This window comes from Strix uralensis, chromosome 9 (assembly GCF_047716275.1).
Source record: "Strix uralensis isolate ZFMK-TIS-50842 chromosome 9, bStrUra1, whole genome shotgun sequence".
In the NCBI taxonomy this organism is placed as follows: Eukaryota; Metazoa; Chordata; class Aves; order Strigiformes; family Strigidae; genus Strix; species Strix uralensis.
The window spans coordinates 6750492-6769329 of record NC_133980.1 but is presented as its reverse complement, the minus strand read 5'-3'; the positions used below and the strand labels follow the sequence as shown (position 1 = coordinate 6769329).

Sequence of the window (18838 nt, the reverse complement as noted above, 5' to 3'; positions counted from 1 at the left end):
TTAAGGTATGCAGTTACATGAATTAATATTTAAAGAATTATAAAAGAGAAAGAGGAGTTAATGAAACTTCCAGTAATTACAGATATTCAGAACGGTGGGATTACTTGTAGAGGTATCCTCCACAAACAATGTTGTTAATTGGGATTTGCTTTCACAGATCAAAACCATCCTGTTCCTAAAGCTCGGCTGTGGAAGATGCCCAGGGGTTTCTACAGCTCAGTTACTGCTGAACCTAATCCTGATTTGTTAACCAAACACATACTTACTCCACCAGCTATGGAGCTGGGCTACTCGACTGCTCACCAGAGCACCAGGCTGCCAGAGAGGATGAACACCCTTCTTGCCCCCATGCAGGGAAACCCCAGCCTAGCTGTGCCCCGGGCCCCAGCACGCACCTACAGCTACCTGTCCTTAAATGCTGTTACCATTTAATGGTCAGAGCTCTTATAACAGCCACCTTCAACTATCAAAGTAACAAAAGTCATGCCAGGCTAATTTGGACACGCAACTAGCAGTAAAACATCCTCCCTCCCTGAGCCTTGTACTTGGTACAGCAGCTCTTGCAACCTCTACACAGCATTATCACAGGGCAGGGTGTGAAATACTTCCCCTAAATTAGACAGATTAATTGGGCACACAAGGTGCTTCAGAGGTGATCATCTGAGTGGTGGAATCAGCCTTTCCCCCATCCTCCCCCCACAGAAGTCTTGAGGTAAAACATCAGCTTAGAGTAATGAGGTGACACAAAGCAGCTTTATTCCTTTTGGACCGCAGCACAGAGAGGCCTCACTTTCCACTACAGTATTCTCTAATGGAAAACTAGGAATGCATTTTTTCTGGGGTCTTTTTGCCCTTTTTTTTTTTTTTTTAAAGTTAATGTAAAAGGTTTGTTCACCAAAACAGAAGAATACATCACAAAAAGCAAAATGAGCAAGACCTCTTCATAAAAAGCATACAAATTTGGCATAGGAAGCAAAAAATATTAATAAAGAAAAACTGGTAAGATCAGAGCAACAGCTTTTGCAAATGACTTCCCCAAAGCCTGACCTACTTCTTGTGGCCCAAGAATGTGTCTTTATTTTTGTCTGTGACCTGCTTTAAAAAAGTACATCTTCTTTTTAAAAATTCCATGTGCTCAGCTGCCAAAAAATGGAATTGGCTGAATGCTGATGGCAGAACTCCAGTGTAAATGCCCATCTCTCCCTACAAGTATGCACCTTATGTGGAGTAGGAATGACAGATCTCCTGCTTCATGCATTCCTGGATTCCTTCCAGTCTCAGCCACTTGGAAAAGAAAGGGGTAGTAATAATTGAGGAGAAGAGGATATCATGATTGTTTTTTTCCATAGTAGATAACCCTTAGAGTGTATTATAAAGTGTATAAACTGGTAGGATTTATCCAGCATAAGAAAATACCGACTTGAAAACTACACAGATGGACTAAAACGGCTAAGGAAAAGGTTAAGATGCTGATCCAAGTGAAAATGTCAAAGTTTGGGGTGTTTCAGAATTCAGGGTTCCCTTCAGCATCAGTACAGAAGGAGAACTGTGCCACAAAAGCCTGGATCCAGATCTGGAAACTGCGGAGGTCCTGTAGGCTTATCTTGAAGGGATGCTAATCAGAAGCAGCTTCTGCAGCTACAGAGTGTAACAAAAATGCTGCTACTATTTTATTGAAAGTTTATAGTTATTATGTCACCCCTAATTACAACCCCCAGAAGCTAAGCGTGAATCATTCTCAACCTTAAATCCCAAACATGTGGACTGAATTTTCTTTCCTCTCTCTGCTTTCTAGCAAGGATGCTATCTGTGTCACACTAAGCAGGAAAAGAAAATAAACCCTGAAGCCCAAAGAAATCTCACTTCCCTCTCCTGTGACAAACAATCACTTTGCACAGTAATTAAGTCCTCTGAACCTTGCACGTCACAGCTGAAGGTTCAAACTTCAAATACAGGAACTGACTTTAAGACCTAAGGCAGTTGGGCATACCCAGCAAATAAAAAATTAAAGAGAAGTACACTAGACTTCTCAGTGAAGGGTCCTACTAAGGAAATTTTTTATATCAACTCTCCAAATATGTAGCTTGTTCACAAGAAGGCTCTGAGTACCAGATACACTGTAGCTTTCAGTTATTAAGGGCATGTGGTTATTTATGTGGACAATGTGGATATATAAACCAAAAGTTTATACAGATAAACTGAAGGTGGAAGAAAAGAAATCTTCTCCAAAGATTTTGGGTAGAGTAAGAGAGGGAACGGGACACACACAGACCTAAGGTGACAAAGTGTGTGCAAAAAAATTCAGAATTTAATTTCAAGTTGATGAATAATATGTATGTGAATGGGCACTGCATCACATTTTCTAAGGAATCAGATGTATCAGACGATGCACATATGCTGACCACCTATGTCATATATCCCCCACGCCGAACCCGAGTGTTCACACGTGAGAAGCGGCAGGTGCAAGGCATCACTTGCACACATAGCACACACACCAACCACTTCACGTGTGTAGAGCCGGTGTACCCCAGGTCACTGATTTGCTAATGCTGTGAACCATTTTACAAGAACAACAGCAAAGAAAAGTCTATAGTAAGGAGTGCCCTTTCATCACAAGGTTTGAAATCACTGTATCATATGGGAAGGACAGTGTGTGCCTTTGAGCCCTGCACTGAATTCAAACCAAAAAATCCCCATGAATAACAAACAGGTAATGATGCCCTGTGAAAATAGAGCAAATGTAAAATCAAGGACAAAAAGCAATAACTATGCACGGGTGATGTCTATAATAGCATCAGAGAATAGGTCAGGTTGGAAGAGGACCTCAGGAAAGGTGATCAAGCTCAACCTCCGTCTGAAAGCTAGGAAAATTCAAAAAAAAAAAAACCAGCACAAAACTGCCCATGGAAAAGCTTGTTAATAAAACTGAAGCCACTGGTTTTGGGAGAGATAAAGTAGCCCACAAAATTTTCACCTTCCTTCTAGTATTTCAAATACTTAGTTTCCCATTTCAAAAGCCATAAAAAATTCTCATGCTTCTATGGATGGTTGATCTCATTTGAGTAATAAACATAATTATTCATAGTCTCCCAAGCTAGATTAAGGAGAATAAGACCTGTCCTGAATCCCTTCCTCAGTAGGGAAGTTGGTCTTACCTGCCAATCTCTCTCATAACACATTAAGTATCAAGATCAACATCTTTCTCTCAAGCCGACAAAGAGCAGAAATCCTTCTGAAATAGCAAATGATAGACAAGAAGAAAAATGTATGCTCTACGCTGATAATACAGAATTGGTGAATAGCCTTTTTTTCCTAGCTCACTCTTATTGTTACTCATCAGCCACTGAGGACTCTTCTACTAATTAGCTCACTGGAAAATAATCCTCATTTAGGGATGAGGAGCATCTCCCAGACATCACAGATGAAATGGTGGAAAGGTGGGGAACAACAGGAGGAAGGAAAGGGGAAGACTTGATGTAAAACAGGAGATTAAAATTCAGAAAAATTACCTACAACGATTCAGGAAAGCTGGTGGGTGGCTGAGCACGATTCACCTACTTAGCACTAACTGTCCTTGAATAACAGAGAGATTATTTGCTTTTACATCTTTGTCCCTTCCTCAGCTGACCGAGCACTGAGTATCTGATGCGAACACATAAAAGCTCTATATGTCAACCCCCTGACATTAACACTGGGGCTTGCAGAGACAGGCAGCACACATGTGCTCCTTTCCTCCTTTGCCATCAGGAACAGAAGTTCAGTCACGTCAAGGAAGAGCCCAACTAACACTTCAGGTCATTGTCCCATTATAACTTTTCCTCTCAACATCTGCTCCCCACATCTGCCGTGGCAAAACTCTTCCTTGGAGGAGGAAGCTGGGGGTGGGGATGAATTCCTTGTGAATGCTCAACGGGGTCCTCTGAGGGACAGTACAAAAATCTAAGTTATCCTGTAGATCTCTGTGTCTAAGAGATATAGCTGTCCCAAGCTACAGCATTAGGTTCTCATTCCCAGGCTGCTGGTTATTTGGATCCAATCTTTCAGACTATCCTTTTGTAGCAGAGAGGCCAGCTGTAAGACCTGGACCACATCTAAGTTTGTATTTTGGTCATCTCTCTTTTTTCAGAGTTTTGGGTCATAACCAAAACTCCACAGATATAACCAAGAGTAAATGTCCCTAAAAATTATTTTCCCAGCAGCTGTTTGGTGCTAACAGGGTTTCAATGTTAAGTCTTGCTGAACTAAAGCCTTTTATTTTATGCTTCTGTTAGCCTGTGTCTATGTTCCTTTCTGCACGTACAGTACAAATATGATTTTCAGACCTTTCCAATCGTACTTTTGAACACCAAGCAAAGCTTTAAAAAACATGAAAAAAAATACTTGTCATTTCAAGGTAAGTTTGACATGTCCATGAATAGTTTTCATGTTTGCATGAACAGCAGCTGTGCATGTAAATGGTTTGAAATAGCTAAAAGCTCTAAAACTAATTAAGATTTTCCCATTGCAAATACACATTTTAGGTTTGTTCTGCATTCTTTCCTTCACAGAGAGGAAAAGGTCCAGCTCAAGACTTAGCTTCTGGCCACAGAAAGTATTTACTGTTTCAACAGGACTTCCATTCCAAGGGAATGACATCAGCACTAGCACTTTGCAAACTTTAAGTCTAATTCTCAAGCAGAGCTCCATGCTCACAGATATGCCAGTCATAACATGACATGCTTTCTCAGAATTTGTTCCAGATTTATTGGGGCTGTGACCGGCTTTAATGCTAGGAAAGATCTTTTATCAGTCACGTACAGCACAACCTACAACCCACAAGAAAATGAACTCTTCAAAACACAGCCCAGCCCCTTTGTGAACTGCTGGCTGGTGTCTGAGCTTAAGACACAAAAGAAGAACACATACAAGACTTCATTTCAGAGAATTGTAGAAATACACATTAAAAAACTCCTTGTACAAGAACAAACCTAAAACTGCAGATGCTGTGCTGCAGCTGAGTCACAGACAGCAGGACCGGAGGGGATGTGACACGGACATCGAGTCCATCCTCCTACACAGAAACATGGTCATCTGCACCTAAACCATTCCTGAGAGACATCGGCCTAACCCATTTTTCAACAAATAAATAAAAATTAAATAAATAACCTTCTGTACCATGATGGTGGCAATCTCAAAACTTCCTTGGATAGGCAATCTACCACAGTGTCTAATTCTCATCATTGAGAAGATTATCCCCTCAACCTTCCCTACTGCACCTTAAACTTACTACTTCTTTCCTGCACACTCACCTCAGGTGAGTTCATCACCACTTTGTTGCAAACTTTCACACACTTGAAGGCATTTTTTCCTCTTTAAATGAAGCAAGCTCATTTCTTCCATATCTGTACCGACCAGATCACAGATCCCGCTTACCACTGTCCTCTGGAATGTTTTTTAAACTGGTCTCCATCCTTCTGAAGATGCAGTAGCAGCCCTGGCCACCCCACTCCAGACAAGGCCCTAGCAGCACCAACTAAGGAGCGACACACTCATTTACAGAGCTCGCTTTGAGGTTTCTTTTTCTCTTTGTCTATAGAGTAACTTGACTCTTGGGTTCTGTAGTCTACTATACCCCCAGAACTACTGTGCAGAACTCCCACATAGTATAAAAAAAAAAGAAAGGCAGGTTTGAGCAGGGCTGGCTGAAATGGAGTACTTTGCTCTTGTCTCAAACTTTTTCTTTCAAGGCCATTTGAGCTCTCCTCCTGTACTGTCCCCCTTCCCTCCCCCTTAACCCACCAAGCACTCTCAACCCTATTAGAGCCTGATATGGAATATAATTTAATAAGCATCAATCTTTATTCCATCCCTCAAGTCCTTAATGAAAATATTGAATAAAATTAGACCTAGGACAGATTCCTGCCTAATCCAGTTTGATGCGTCTTTCCAGTTTGTCAGGGAGGCAGTCCGGTGCAGGGCAGGGTCATGGCTAAACTGCAGGGCTATGTACAGATGTAATAATGAGAAGAGCAAATCCAGCGTCACACTGAACACACCACGCTTTATACAACTCTTCTGAGCACCACTTCCATAACTGGCAAAACTGGGGAGCTCTTCAGAATCAAAAACTTGTGAAAGAAACACTTGTATTCAAAACAGTCAATCACAACCATGCTAAAATATAATACAAATATCTGGATGAGATTTCTAAATATTAAATATTTCAAGTTTCTGCCAATTACATGAAAGCTAATAAAAACATTAGCAATAAAAAACAACTTCAGCTCCCATGTCCAAGGTAGAGAGATCAGCGTTATTCAACTTCAAGAAAAGATCCAATTCTTGAAAGGTGTTCTAGTTCTTAAATAATTGCCGTGTATAAGCATCTCACCTCTTTTTCATTTCTAAGAGCCTTCCCACTGTTGCTATCTTAATTCTCCTGCTAAAATGCTTTGCTTGATGTTTACAAGCTTGTCTTTCAGTATTTGATCTTAAAGACCAAATCATATGTAGGTAGCAAAAAAAAAAAAAATATCAAGCCACTCCCTCAATAACTGAAGGCAAACAAAACAAAAACCCTGCATAAACCCCAGAAACTTAAATTTTCAGATCTCAAATAAAAAAAAATAAAATAAAATCTTTAGCCATCCTGACTCACTGGGACTTAAAGCAAAGGACAACCGGCATGGTTGCCTCAACATCCTTGTATTTTAGGCATGAATTTAATCACATTTCAAAGATGTCCTGGCCACAGTCCATATCTGTTAACCTGACAGTTTTACCTTGACTGCTTCAGTATCCTATTGTCAATAAGGCACGATACTCCAAAACAGGTGGAGTACAAATTCACATCATATGGTTTGTCTCTCTGTTTCAAGACATCCTTCTTTTGCTAAAGGTATCTGCTATCGCACAGATAAGCATCAGATGTTTTCACATCAAGCAGATGTGGAAGAACTCAGATGTATGTAATGAAGTCAATTCTGCTAAAATGTGTTTTAAAAATAAATGTAAGCACATTCAGTCCTCTCCCGCAATATTGTTTTGATGTATATTCTTCATTGGGATGGAGCAAGGAAAATATGATCAGTAGTAACCTACAAGGGAAATGAAATGCTGGATGCAAGGGACAAACGGAGTCTAAGTGACATGTTGGGTTTGTTTTTCTCTGCTTCTTTGCTGCTACTGCTGGAAGACAGCAATAACAACTCCTACTTTATTGGCTAAAGATCTGAGTGAATTCCTACTGTGAACACGCAGTTGGTCCATTAGAAGGCAGAAAAGGGCTTTCTTAGTAAAATAGAGCCACCCCCCCATTTTTATTACATACATTTTACATCTTAAGAAAGTGCTTTGTACATCTCACAAAGAAGATAACAGAGGCAATGTGCCTCATATGGCCGCAGCTGGCTGGTTTTGAAGGAACACCAAATTAAACAATGACATAACCCACAGAAACAGAGAAAGCCCAAGCTGAATCTGCTGGAACAACAAACTGCTTCCACAGAGAACCTCTTTTTGGAGTGCTCTCTTTCGGACTTTTGACTTGCTTTACCTTCTTTTCTGTGTCAAAATATTTTATTTTGTAACAGCAGCCACCACTCTACGTGGGTTTGAGAAGACAGCAAAAGCTTTGCAGGTAAACAGGGGCTGACTAGCAGACTGCCACAGGCAATGGCCATGCCTCCATCTTTTTAACAAGTACACTTTTAAAAAAATGGCACAGCTGATTCATACAAAAGTAGCTAACTAACCAAGAGTAACTATTTAAAATTATGTTGATTTTTATGAGCATCGTTTCAATGCTACAGGCTGCAATTTCGAAGCACTCTTCTAAGTTGTGTTGGCATAGGCAGAATTCCTGCTTGAGCAGGCAGGCAAGCATCCCCGCGTGCGAGACGAGTGGAGATGTGCTACGTGGCAATGCCTCCTCATGCGAGCAAACCTCCTATGTATGACAGCTATTAAAAAACTTGAAGCTTTGTGGCTAAAAATCTTGAGTTTCTCCAATTTGATCTAACTCGCCACCCATATGAGCTTAGAGACACAGCAGGTCTGCCTTTTGGCCCAGGAGGGACATGCAGCGCTGCCCCATGGCTTGCACACTGTATTTGCACCAGAACGAGCAGCAGCTCAGTGCCATAACTCACTAGGCAGGTAGTACAGGCAGACTTTGAAAATAAGTTTTTCTTCTCTAGTCTTGTCCCTTCCATATGAGCATTAGATACTACTATCCCATAGGCCACTGCAGTTCACCAACTGTGATATTATGAGACTGAAGTAAACGGTTAAAAAGAAGATACATAATCAATACTTTCCAATTAAGGAATTATTTTAATCCATCATTGTCCCTGCGCCTTAAGCAAGGTGTAGGAAGGTGCCTAAGGACTGCTGAGAGAACTGTTGTAGTAAGTGAAATTATTTGTGTTTCTTTGTTTTTAAAAAAGCATTACCTCCCTTCTTTCTTGACTTTCTTCCTTTTCTCTATCATTTCTGATTTGCTTGGATTTATAGGAGCTGCATGTAATTGATACATCTTTGCAGAACATTTTTCTACCTATTCCTTCAGGAATTTGTAAGCAGTCTACCTGCAGTTGCCATTAATGCCTTTAATTTCTAACAACAAGAAATTTTTTTGATTTGACAAGGAGATTAAAAGGTCCTCCTAAAACCTTCCTGGAGCTCCTGACTCCCACCTTCCAGGTAAAAATCTGATGTTTCATTCCTCTTACAAACTTTGCCAGCAAACGCTGATCTTTGCCTAGATTATAATGAAGTTCTTCAAACCTCTCACAAGTTTCTACACTATAGTTGGGATGTGTGGCATTGCCTTACCCTTAACTCCTTTCATTTATTTGTGTACTACTTCATCCTTTCCGCCTCTTGGTTCTCCTCATTCCCTGTCGCTTTAGTCTGTGACTGTCTGTCTGTCTGGCCTTCGTTAGTATTCAAGAGCCAGGGTACAACCTGGCACAGCTGCCTCCGGCAGCCCTCCAAGTCTGATGAACCGAGTGGTCATTCAAAAGGAGAAGTAACTTCTGCAAAGATCACCATCTTACTATTTTATTATGACCCCAGGCTGCCACAAGTGACAGGGCCATAAAAGCCCTACAGGTTTCTCCAGGCCAAGGCAGGAGGAGGAGGGGAGGGACAACCGCGCAGCCAAGATGCTCACGCTCCTTAAAACGTGAAAGGCCTCGATAGCGGCTCAAAAGGCCGTCTGATGCCAGCTGTGAAATGACGTTATCTGGCATTTACAGAGGCAAGATTTCCTCTCCAAAAGTAAAGGCTCCCTTCAATCACGGCAACTGACTCTCAGCTGCCGGGTGAAGCGAGAGCCTGAGCACCACAAATGCAAACAGTGAAAGGAGTCTCATGAATTCTCCTTACACTAATGAGAAGCACAAGTTTGACAGCAACCAAAAATGAGTGTCTTCTCTTCCCAACTGGGTCACCGACGGCTCCACTGCATCCCACTACCAGCAGCAGACAGCATGGGCATGGTTTTGTCTCTATCACTCTTTGGTGCCCCTGCTGAGACAGCTACAGCAGGTCCTCCCACGGCAGAGGTGACCCTGTACCCTCCAAGAACTGAGGTGGAAAATATAATCCCCAAACACACACTCTGACAAGTCTCCAGTGTTACCAGTCTAGGGTTTTAAATCCTATGAGTGCTGCCCCATGCCAATCAGGAAATATTTTTTCTCTGAAATACTATCTTCAGTACAGGGGGACAATGGCATCAGTATTGAGCCCAAAATAAAACTTACTTTTTCTTGACCTTTAAAAATATGACCATAAGAAAAATGGCCAATAAAAGCCTTTGATAATCTGCCCGTTATACACAATAATAGTATTTTCTCGATCAAACACTAAACTAGCACAATAACCTGCAAAACTGCATATTTGCACAGGAAAACAATCAGACAGCACAGCCGAAACAGACTCCATGGGAGCTCCAAACTTGGTTGGGATTAAACGGAGCGCCTCAGCCAAAATTAACAACCTCCTTGGCAATGAACCTTGTAAAGCCACTGAGTTATTACAACAATATGAAGGCAGCAGAGCACTTCCCCAGTGCAAAGGCATAAGGCTGCCCATTATAGTCTAAGCAACTTTAAAAAAACCAATTACAAGCCAAATTTTGCCCTCAAACACAACTCCTCAGCATTGCCTGAATCAATGAAGAAATTAATGGAGAAATGTCTTCTTTAGATTTCACCATGGGTAATGAAAAGTGCTTTGAGATGCTAGGTTTTAGCGATAACCACTATTTCATTCTCAGGAACAGAGTCAGAGCGAGCTATTCATCCTCTACGAGAAGGTAAGCAGGGAAAACTTTCTCTAAAGCAGGGCAAATAGAGAAAATGTGTCATCTTTTCACTGTTCTTGACTTCGTATTAACATCTACATTTAAGAAATTTTATTTCTAGGCACTACTTATACTACCTGCATCTATTTAAAAGAGGTTAGTCTCTAGAGGAAAAGTCTGTTTTTAAGAAAAAAAATAAATCACTCCAAATTATAATGCCTGAAATACAAAGATTTTTCATGGAGTCTGCACTGGGATTTTTCACTGTCAACCTAGTGAATGTCTGCAGAGTCATGGTATTTTTTGAATGAACTCCAGCCCAGTTTTTCTGTTACCAATGTAAATTATTGACCTATTTTTCCAGATGAAAACTATGAAACAATCTGATTGCAATGAGTGGTGGGGGAGATTGCAGTAATTCAGGAAAAGAAACTTTTTTTTCTTTCCACTCAGCCCAGGCACTACAGCTCAGAGATGGGGAAGATGAAGAGCTTCCACTCCCCTCTTTAAATCAACCCAAATGCCTACAGATTGACAGCAGAACAGAAATAAGTTATCTTCCTTGTGACAGATGACAATCAACTTGCTCGACTAATCACAGCCTAATTTGTTTTGCAGTCAAGTCTGAATGATGAACTATGACTATGTGAGCTAGAAATATATTAAACAGAACATTTAATAAAGATCAGGTGCTAAATTCCCACAATGTGAAAAGGCTGACGTGATGTTATCGGTGCCCTGCCATGCCTGTGATGTGAAGAGTGCACTCAAGAGTGTTTCAAAACCCTGATCTACAATGTCTGTACTAATTAACTACTAGTGAGCTGGAAGAACCGCCTGTGTAATCAGCAGTCTTGTATGGGACAAGGGCAACATACAATCTCAGATATCTGCACAACCAGTTTCGCCACTGAGAATCTTTCCAAATATTTAAAATTTTACAGAAATATCCACCTGATTATAGCTCGCTAGGAAAGCTTCAACGAAGTTACAGGAATTTCAACTCGATCTGGATTTCATTGTGGAGATGAAATTCAGGCAAAAGTCACATGCATCACGGTAAATCAAAGCAGCTGCTTCTAAGCACAGCTCCTTACAGAAAAAAAAATAAACAAAAACCCAAATGCAAGCTTCAGGACAAAAATCTTCTGTAATAAACCTTGAAGAAAACTGAAATGGCTGCTTCATTTTAGAACCATGTCTATCCCTTCTGTTAACTGAAATACTCAAAGCATCACCCTGCATTTCTAAAAAGAAAAGTTCCCCCCCTAAGAAAATATACTGAAGGTCACAAAAACTTTTGAAATCAAATTCCACCCTTCCTCAGAAAAGGAAAACTAGCTAATGGGTTTTGAAGCACAGCCTAATAAAGTTAGGTAAACAAATCCCATTAACTTCAGCAGGACATGCAATTTCATTTCACCGCCTTTGCAAATCCAGATGAATATACAGATGGACATTGTTCAGAACATCTGGGTATATATATAAGGGTTGTTCATTAAATTATTAAAGTGGTTTATTTTTTATACTCCAGAGGGAGGAAACGTTCTACCTCTCCCCTATAAATACCCTCTCCCTTCTGGCTCAACATCCCAGACATTGCCAAATAAGGGAAACATGGTTCCCTTCCTTTGTCGGTGGTCCATGTTATCTCCTCTTAACTGGTGAGAACACACTGTTTATCTTGCTCTGAAGCTCTGAGACCTTCGTGCAACTCTTCTCCCCAGCACGGGGATTTAACCACTGAGCATTTAAGCAGGATGAAAATGTGCTTGGTATGGCTTTTTTCTGTTGGTTGGATATCTATAAATTACATAAACTCCAAGGAAAAAGACTCAGATTTCAGTCTTCTGGATTTGACTGTCAGTTGCAGCAGAAGCTGCGAATTCTTGAGATAATATGAAGATCCTCCGGGGGAAGAGATTGTGCCTTACGTCATTCAGCACCAACTTCCTGATAAATCATGGAGCAGATAGCTTATCCAGCTCCCCCCGCCAAGGAGATGCTGCTGGAATTATGAGACAAGGGAGGGATGAAAGCAGATGAGAAGATGAATATGAGAGTCTACAGGGGTTGATCAGGATTGCGAAAACCACCAGCCTTGGGGAAAAACTCCAGTCACCATCAAAAGGGATTTTAAGTCACCAGTAGGTCAAATGAGAGCCCTGGACCCAGATTTCCCCAGTCTTTACTAGATTTGCCCTATACTTTCCCAGGTGGACTTGCAGCTGTGTTTCTAGGCAGCTAGCACACTTAAAAGATCAGGGAGATTCAAATAAGCTTTATTTTGTCTGAGCTTCTGTGATGAGACTGAAAAAGGTAACCAAAATTGTGGTCACCCATTCTGTCCCATTTATGCCTCAGAGCTGTGGGTGCCCAGGAGAGCAGCTTATAATCACACCAGATGACATGTATCCACAGCTACCTTGACATTTTGTTTGTGTTTCCAGTTACAAAAAGTCTGCATGAAACCAAGTTTGACACATTTATGTTTGCCTTTAAAAGTAGCTGAGATGGAAGATGGGAGAATACTGTGCAATTAAACTAAGAGGCCATGCTACCATTTAGTTGATGAAGTGAATCTCTTATCAACAACTTCTGGTGCCTAAGTTATGAAGTTGGTTCTTTAGTCTTTCAAGATAAGTGCACAAAAATAGAATGTGAATATCTCCTCTCTCCCTGTCCCAGCCCCCCCAGCTTGCAGGGCTCTGCTAATGAAGCACAAAAGGGCCTTCTGCCAGAATGAAGCACTGTGGTGTGAAAGAAGGTAGGACAGCCATGGCATCCAGGCTTCTCGTAAACTTTGGTTTTGTTCCTGCAGTATGGATACAGCAGGAAAATATCTCCATGCTCCTAACATTTCACATGCAGACAAACTTTCATAGACTTGCAAATTCCTGGAAATTATTTTGCACACAGTGGACTTCTGGGAAAGAGCTGGCCAAGATGCACTGGAAGAAACTACCCGACAGCTGAGGGAGGGAGTACGTTAGCACTGGGCGTACACTTGCTTTTCAGTACCACTGGTCTCCTTGTGATATTTAGCTTTTACCTTTCTCCATCAAAGCCCCACGATGCAAGTCAAGTTTCAAGACAGCAGAGGAAACAAGACATTTATTTCTTTCCCTCAACACAGTGTCTTTCTCGGTGATGCTGAGTATACATCTTAGCAATCCTTTTTGCCGAAGAAAATACATAAATTAAGCCTGATCTGGACAAATTCTTGCATGCATACAGATTGACATGAACTTGGGAATGTACTTTCCTTGAACTCTGCATAACATCAATATGTTTCTAATATATTCATCAGCCTATAGAGAGTTTGCTTAAGTGGTTATTTTATGTGACTATTAGGCAAAACAATCTTTGGTAAACAATCTGTGTGGCCCAGCTAATGGAGTTGACTCTGGTATACAAAGGTGTACTCTCAGCATGTTAACATCAGAAGTATCTGAAACTCATAACAATTTTGTTTTCTGTCAGGATGAACAATTTCACAGCTTACTATTTTAGAGAAAATATAAAAGATAAAGAATGTTTAAGAAGTAGGCATATTTCCAAACAGAAACAAACAAAACCACAAGTTTGGTCATGATGTGCGAGTTAAGGTTGAGGCACGAGAATATCACACTGGAAATTCCCTGGTGTCACAAATTAATTGTGGTTTCTCAAGTTCAGACTAGTGCCCAAATTAATGCATCCTATTTCCTCTCACTTATTAAAATTTAAAGCAAGACAGCATGCACACAACACACAACATGTATTTCTTATTAGATATGTCTCAACAATTCAGCCGAGTAGTATTATTTGCTAAAACTATTTAAAAAATGCAGTAGGAACAGTAATACTATTCAGATTTCATATGTGATGCTGATCTATACACACACGATTCAACACGTCTCTGTTTCCAGTAAATATTACAAAATTCACATTGCATTACTTGGTATAATACTAAAATTCACATAGCCTGACAGATGTATTTTAGTCTTCAGAGTGTTTTTTTCCATGTTACTAATAAAATCACTGTGTCAGTTTTGACAGGTTGTCTTCAGGAGACAATCTTGTTAAATATTACTTTATAGAAGCAAATACAGTTAGGGAAGCCAGAGAAGCTGCACTTACATAGGGGTATTTTGTATGTCAGCAGAAGAACTATTTATGACAAATTCTGTCTGCAGAACATATCTACATTTGTATAACAAAGATCTTTGTAAGTGTGTGCCAAATCATCAGTTCCTGGCTAAAAGAACATAAAAGTTAGAAATACTGCCATAATATTTCTCAGCCTCTCTGCTTACATGGACCATGAGTGATGAAACTACTTTTAAACTGTTAAATCTACAGGATATACAGGTAAAGATACATATATGGCCCAATAAGCTTGCAAAACAGATTTAGGACCAAAATAGAAAAGAATTGACAGGATTTAGAACGAGTAAGCAAAGGAACTTTGACTGGTTCCTGTATGCATTGAATCACAGCTCCCTCAATTTCCCTTTAATTCACAGGCTCTGGATTCAAAAAAACTTGATACAATTAAAAAACAAACCCAGAAATTTTCCTAAATATATTTAAACGTTACAAAGAAGAGAGCGAGAGAACAGTATCAAGCAAGTGTCAGCTCTGTTCTTCCAATATGTCGTCATCCACTCTGCATCACGTACTAACAGCTTGCAAAGCATTCCCCACACAGCTCAGGGGTACTTGCTGGTATTGGTTCTTGCTAGCATCAGCTCAGGCTAGCCATAGCAGTCACCTTTACTTCTTCATCTCAGAACTTCTGTTTTGCTGAGTTCACTACTTCTAAAATGTAAAGTAAAATCACCATGCTTAAAAAGTTCTCTCACTAAACCCGTTTTCCATGTTTTCCTGACACATTCACCTCAAAGAAATGAGCACAGAGCTAGAGACATCTCCTGAGAACTGTCCATCAGCAATGCAGGCAGGAATATGAAGCACCTAAGGAAATGGTTTTTACCTTCGGGAATACCCAAAGGCTGCTTCAGTGCACAAAATCAGATTTACAAAACCTCAGTGATAGGAAAGCAACATCTTTGAGTTTTTAAGCTGGTTGCACACATATGACAACGGTACTACAAAAGTTTATGATCTATGTGTAGTCTACAACAACTCTTTGAACTACTAAATAATCCCAATCTTTTTTTCTCCCTTCTTCATACGTAAAGCATGCTAACTCCACGTTCAAGAAACCAGCTGCTCAGAGAAGTAAAGTGGACATCAAGTCAGCATTTGGGCACCGCTCTGGGCAGCTGAAAAGCAAGTCTGCTTTTCTGCAGCTCAGGAAGAGGCAAATGACATCAGCCAGTTCCAAAAAGAGTTAGACAAGTTCACAGACAACAGGTCAACAAGTGAGAATCAAAGGGACTAAACTCTCTGTTGTGCCCAGCAGGTCTGGATGCTGGGGTAGGAGCAGGGACCAGTACCCAGGACAGGGCTGGGCTTGCAGGCTCTCCTCCTGCAGCATCTTCATTGCCACTGCTGAAGACAGACCGCTGGGCCCCTGCTATGACCCAGCAGGCCAAATCTTCTCAAATCTCCACAAAAAAAATATTCTTTATGGAATGCTTACATAAAGGTGCATGCGACCCCCCCCCAGAGCTGCCTCCCTGCCCAGTTTAGGTCTGTTTATTCTGGCACCCAGTTCCCAGCACCCACCCAGCTTCTCGACAGGATGTACCTAACAATCCGTCTCCTGCTTTCTACTCCTAGCCAAAACTAAAACACTTCAAAATGGGTATCTTAGGTCCTTCAAATTTCAATAAGGATCAAAAAAACCCCCCAGACTTTATCTGATTTGAAGAGAAAAAAATGTTTTATTAGCAAATCGGCAAAAGCATTGCAAGAATGCTCAAAACTGCTTATGTTCCCACAGTGCTTACAGTCACACACAAAACTTCCCAAATGACCAGATCACTACATGACCAAGAAGTGAACCACTGAGTGCATGAGAAGGAAGTGACTCAGACTGAAATTCATAAAGGACAGCATGAATGGGACAGGATTTCCGCTTACAGATCTTACATGGCAAGGCTCCTTTAAAAAAAAAAAAAAACAAAAACCCACAAAACCCCAACCTTGCTCCCTCCTCTCCCATTCAGTTTTAAAAGCAGCTCTCCAGAAAAGCTACCGTATGGATTTTAAATCAGAATCCCTACATCATACCTCCAAGTCTTCCGCCTGTACAAGACACCAGCCACCCTATCACAACAAATGCTTAGAATGGTTTTCAGACAATAAGCCATTAATTTCCTCTTTTTGCCTTAAAATGGCATATTTCCAGCATCCAGCATAACTAGAAGTCTTTATTTCCAAGTGCACCTCCCGACATACAGGCACAATGCTGTCAATGGAAAAGGCCAGAAGAATTGCACTTAAATTGCCAATCTGAAAGTAATTTCCTTACTAAAAAGAGGTCCTGATGCTAAGTTATAGGGCCAGGCTGGGATAAGGGTACATAATAGAAGCACCAACATATTTTTAATGTACCATCACGCTGAACAGAGCACAGAATAGCATGGAGGAGCACATGCTGGATCCACAATGGAAGAGGTGATTGAACCTAAAGTACTCCAGAGTCATGTACTTGCTTAATTTTAGTACTACTGATGATGCTATCGCCCCATGTCTTCTACCAGTGCTCAATCAGCTTTTTGGAAAACCCCTGGTTCTTTTACTATTGGAAAGAAGCAGTAAGTTACTGACACATGGCAGAATTTTCCTTGAGCACTTACTCAAATATCATGGGCATAATACGTGCAACGAGTGTATATTTTGATGGAAAAGTACATTACCTTAATTATCTCATATCCCAAGATTTATGTCATTCCTTTTCAGGGGAAAAAAAGTAGAGTTGTCCTTGCATTGTACACAACATTTTCTTCAATATTACTCTTACAGTACACTGTAATAACCTCAGTGCAGTCACAGCAGAGATTGCTTGGAGGTGCTCAGTAAGGAGCAACCCACCCCTCCAAGAAATTACTACCGAGAAACAAGGGAGAGGATGAGCGTTTTCTTAAACACAGGACTAACAGACCCAAGAATAGCAATGCCCATCTTCCACTTCCCCGTCACTAACACCACCGTGCAGATCACATTCCTCTACCGATTAAATCAGGCACCCCAACTGCCTTTCCAAGGGTTGGCTCCGGCGCAGCGGGCACTGCCGGCACGCACCCAGCGCCGGGTGAGATGCCACCTGCCCCCGGCCACCTCCTCGCCACGCTCCCAGTGCCCAGGCAGCTTGCAATGCTTTGCTTCCAAAAAGCCCAGTCCCTGAGGAAGGGAATTACTATGTCATGCTGCAGCACGATGTACTTTTCTACGGCAACCAGGATTTAGGCTGTGGAAGCGTCGGCTCCAGCTGCGTACAGGGCCCCTGAAGCCCTGCTCCCTGGTATGACTGATTCGGTGAAGCAGCTTGCCAGGAGCTGGCTCACTGGATCGCTCTGACATCCAAACACCCAAAATAAGCATGCCAGCTACCACTGCACAAACATACCGCCTCCCCAACCAGATATGAAATGATATGCTATAAAAGACATTACAATCTCCTTTAAGAAATTCATGCAAATGAACCCATCAGTTCCAGTTCTCCTTCACCTTGCTGTAAGTTTTACTCTAAATTATCACAGAATCATTCAGGTTGGAAAAGACCCTTGGGATCATCGAGTCCAACCATCAGCCCTACTCTACAAAGTTCTCCCCTACACCGTATCCCCCAGTATCTCATCTAAACAACCCTTAAACACATCCAGGGATGGTGACTCCACCACCTCCCTGGGCAGCCTATTCCACTGTCTGACCAAATTCATACATTCCTCCTTGTCTCTTAAGAGTTTTTTGGTTAAGTGGTTTTCTAAATAAAGACTCTTATTCTCTATGCATTTTATATATATATGTATTTATTTATATATATATATATTTTATAGCTTTTCCAGGCTATTCTTTAATTTTGGAAGCAGCCACATAGGAGCATCAAATTTTTAACTATTAACAGGCTTGAACTGATACACATCTACAAAACGTGTTAAGTTTAGATGGTTTTGCTGCATGTTGCTTCTGACACACTCTTTTTCTTGGCTATTCTAAACACACTGTCATCTTAGCAGCATGAATCAAAATTATCAGCTGTTCCCAGATTGCTTTTAACTGTTACCCCAATTACACGTATGGTCATATTAGTCAGGTATCAATAAATAAATCCCCAAATAATGCAAGAAGAAACTGAGAAGGTAAATATAAACCTGCAGATATGATTAGAAGCTTATAAATATCAAGTGGGAACTTATTTTAGGGCTTTGTTAGGTGAGAGCCACTACAAAACCTCTCTGACAAATTTTCTGCGGAAATTTGCATGTAGGTATACATATATGAATATAACAATAGACCTTGATGTGAAAAAGCTCACATTTGAGTTCACAGTGGTTTGTTTTTTTTTTTCTTTTAATATGAAGAAAATTCTCCTATTCCTGCTTTGGCCACAGACTTTGCCATGGAGCAGTCTGACAGTGACTCCTGAGCTAC

General features: G+C 40.9%; 1 protein-coding gene across 1 annotated transcript in view; it reads right to left on the bottom strand.

The window, feature by feature from the left end:
- The window catches only part of FNDC3B (fibronectin type III domain containing 3B), a 209866-nt gene that overhangs the window by 76377 nt on the left and 114651 nt on the right, over positions 1–18838 (bottom strand). The gene's annotated exons all lie outside the window — the stretch shown is intronic.